The sequence below is a fragment of the Lathyrus oleraceus genome, chromosome 7 (genome assembly GCF_024323335.1).
Source record: "Lathyrus oleraceus cultivar Zhongwan6 chromosome 7, CAAS_Psat_ZW6_1.0, whole genome shotgun sequence".
Lineage (NCBI taxonomy): Eukaryota > Viridiplantae > Streptophyta > Magnoliopsida > Fabales > Fabaceae > Lathyrus > Lathyrus oleraceus.
Genome location: NC_066585.1, coordinates 185,486,376 through 185,490,242, shown reverse-complemented (window position 1 = coordinate 185,490,242; position 3,867 = coordinate 185,486,376). Strand labels below are relative to the sequence as shown.

The window sequence follows — 3,867 nt, the reverse complement described above, 5'->3', positions numbered from 1 at the left end:
AGACATAAAGAAGTTAAAATCAATAGAACGACAGTTTGAGCTTTTAACTGGACATTGTAAATTGAACATTAACTTTAAATCAGGGCGAAAGCAATTTTTAAAGTTAATTAAATCCTAATCATTTTCAAAAATTATTTTTAAAGGTTAAATGTGAGGACGAGAGTTAAGCATTTAAGTTTAATCATATAGTCTAAGTCAACAGAGCGAGAGTTTGAGACGAGGGCGTTTAAACGATTAGTATTTTCTTAAAAAGAGTTTCTATAGATTCTATTGTTTTCAAAAAAGTGATTTTAGATTTAACTAAATAGTGAGAGCGTACGTTAATATAAAGTCATAGTCTGATTCAACAGAGCGAGAGTTTGAGAAAAGAATTTTAATTAATAGTGTCTACTGAAAAGACTTATTTTAAAACTAAGAAACCAACGAAGATTTGATTCCCTAATTACGACGAACTACATACCGATATCCGCATTATTTGATATTTAATCTAGATTCAATTTTAGTTTTACTTTTCCCCCTAATCATCAAAGTATCATCCGCCTTAGCTTTACGAAGTAACCCTAGAAAAACGTTATATCGATTCATTAAGTCCCTGTGGGATCGATATCTTTTAAAACTACGCGATTAGACTGTGCACTTGCAGTTAATACCCCAATAGACTCATAAAGTCGTGATCAAGTTTTTGGCGCCGTTGCCGGGGACTTTTATTTAGTCGATATCGTAACTCTTCTGTTACACTATAGAGACTAAGGCAATTTTTATTTTTCCTTTGTCTTTCGTTGATTTGTATGCCACACACTCGCTCACAAGGCGAACCGTACTACTTATGAATCAACGACGTTGAACGATATCTCTGAGTCTTACGACGAATTCGGGAGTATCGTGCTGCAAACAATCTTCCTCCAATCGAAATTCCTGATCTCAAAAATCTCCTTCCTTCGCCGATACCCGAGATGGCAGAACCAGCTCGTGCTCTTCGAGATTATGCTGCTCCATTGCAAGATGATCCGTATTCGAGTATTGCTCCGCCCGCAATCGAAGCAAACAACTTCGAACTTAAACCTTCGCTGTTGCAGGCAGTGCAACAGAACCAATTTTCTGGAAATCCTACCGAAGATCCAAACCTTCATTTATCCGTATTTGTCCAATACGCTGATACTGTTAAAGCTAATGGTGTCACTTCAGAGGCAATTCGACTTCGTCTCTTTCCTTTCTCGTTAAGAGATAAAGCTAGAAGATGGCTTCAGTCTCTTCCTTCCAACTCAGTCACCACATGGAATGAGTTGAAGAAAGTCTTTCTCGCCCGATATTTTCCTCCAAGCAAAACAGTTATGTTAAGAGCCCAGATAAATGGATTTAAGCAGAAAGATAACGAGTCTCTTTTTGAAGCATGGGAAAGATACAAAGACATGATGAGACTTTGCCCACACCATGGTTTAGAGGACTGGTTAGTAATTCATACCTTCTATAATGGTCTCTTGTACAACACAAGGTTGACAATAGACGCCTCCACAGGTGGTGCGCTTATGGATAAACCTTACGCTGACACTTATCAACTTATCGAGAGCATGGCCCAAAACCATTATCAGTGGGGAAGCGACCGAACAATGGTAGAAAAACCTCAAACAAAAGGGGGCATGTACGAGATAAGTAGCCTTGATCATGTTAATGCAAAAGTGGATGCTCTTGCCCAGAAAATTGAAAGTTTAAATGTATCACCTCCAGCCACCGTGGTTGCCGTAACTCAAAATTGCGAAGTCTGTGGAATTCAAGGCCACACCCCTACAGATTGTCAACTCCTAACAGGAATCCAAGCATAGCAGGTGAACTATGCTCAAGGAAATCCCTACTCGCATACCTATAACTCAAACTGGAAGAACCCTCCTAATTTTTCATATAAAAGTAATAATGCTTTATACGCACCAGGTCATGCTCCCAGTCAAGCCCCAACTATACCTCCTGGATATCAAAAGCCGACCCCATCTACACCTAACAATAACGTTCCTAGGAAATCCAATTTGGAAATCATGATGGAGAACTTCATAACTTCTCAACATCAAACCAATAAAGAGTTCTTAAACCAGAATATACACACTAGCGAACAAATTAAACAACTAGCAAGTAAAGTAGATGCCCTGGCTACCCATAACAAAATGCTAGAAACACAAATCTCGCAAGTAGCTCAACAACAAGCGCCTACTGCTGCCCCAACTGGTACATTTCCTGGACAACCCCAACCTAATCCGAAAGGCCACGCTCATGCAATTATACTAAGAAGTGGAACAGAGGTAGAAGGACCGTCTGACCCAAGGATTGAGAACCAAAACTCTAAAAAGTCAACTGAGGAAGAAGGTAGACCTAAGGAAAAGGAAGAGAGTAATAAAGAAACCATAGAAAACAAAGAACCTTATGTACCTCCGCCGCCTTACAAACCACCTATCCCTTACCCTCAAAGGCTAATGAAAACCAAAGACGTGGGCCAATTTAAGAAATTTGTTGACCTACTGAAACAATTAAACGTCACGATTCCTTTTACAGAAGCTATTACGCAGATGCCTTCATATGCTAAGTTCTTAAAAGAAATTTTATCTAATAAAAGGAAACTTGAAGATAGCGAAACCGTTACACTCACTGCTGAGTGTAGCGCAATAATCCAAAATATGCCTCCTAAACTTAAAGATCCTGGTAGTTTCTCTATACCCTGTCACATAGGAAAATTTGTCATAGACAAAGCTTTATGCGATTTAGGAGCCGGTATCAGTGTTATGCCCTTGTCCATATGCAAGAGACTTGAAATGGGAGAATTAAGACCAACTAAAATGTTTGTGCAATTAGCAGATCGTTCCGTTAGATATCCCGTAGGAATTCTTGAAAACGTTCCCGTGCGCATAGGTCAATTCTACATTCCCACCGATTTTATAATTATGGACATAAGAGAAGATGAAGTTACTCCCATTATATTGGGAAGACCATTCTTAGCAACCGTTGGTGCTATCATAGACGTAAAACGAGGACGACTCACTTTCGAAGTAGGAGAAGAGAAAATTGAGTTCATTCTTTCCAAATTTTTGAAAGCACCTGCAATAGAAGACACATGTTACTTCATGGATATCATCTACGAATGCATAAAAGAAACAGAATTAGAAAATGATGATTTATCCGACTATCGTGTAGAAGACAAACTGAACCAATGTTTAGCAATAACATCGGATCCTACGCAATGCCTTAAGAAACCAACCCTCGACCTGAAAACACTTCCCAAAAATCTGAGATATGAATTCCTAGACTCAGAACTTGAACGACCAGTGATAGTCAATGCAGACCTAGGAAAACTTGAAACCGAAAAACTCCTACATATCTTAAGAAAATATCCAACCGCACTAGGATACAACATCATCGATCTTAAAGGGATAAGTCCTTCTATTTGTATGCACCGCATCATGCTAGAAGAAGACTGTAAAACTTCTAAGGAACATCAGAGGAGACTAAACCCGATCCTGAGTGAGGTAGTGAAGAAAGAAGTAACGAAGTTATTAGAGGCAGGTATCATATATCCTATATCCGATAGCAAATGGGTTAGTCCTGTACACGTAGTACCAAAGAAATGAGGTATAACAGTGATCGAAAATGAAAAAGGAGAAACTATAACCAAACGAATTGAATCGGGATGGAGAATGTGCATTGACTATAGGAAGCTAAACAAAGCAACCCGAAAAGATCATTTTCCTTTACCATTCATAGACCAGATGTTAGAACGATTAGCCAAGCATTCTCATTTCTGCTATCTAGACGGTTACTCTGGCTTCTTTCAAATACCAATTCATCCTGATGACCAAGAAAAGACAACGTTCACATATCCCTTTGGTA

The 3,867-nt window shown here is 38.9% G+C and overlaps 1 non-coding gene across 1 annotated transcript; it reads right to left on the bottom strand.

Annotated features, from left to right (window-relative positions):
• Window positions 1-1,331: 1,331 nt before the first annotated feature.
• LOC127109897 (small nucleolar RNA R71) lies at window positions 1,332-1,438 on the bottom strand. Its single transcript, XR_007797143.1, has one exon. It is a non-coding gene; the product is annotated as a small nucleolar RNA R71 (small nucleolar RNA).
• Between the last annotated feature and the right edge of the window lie 2,429 nt (window positions 1,439-3,867).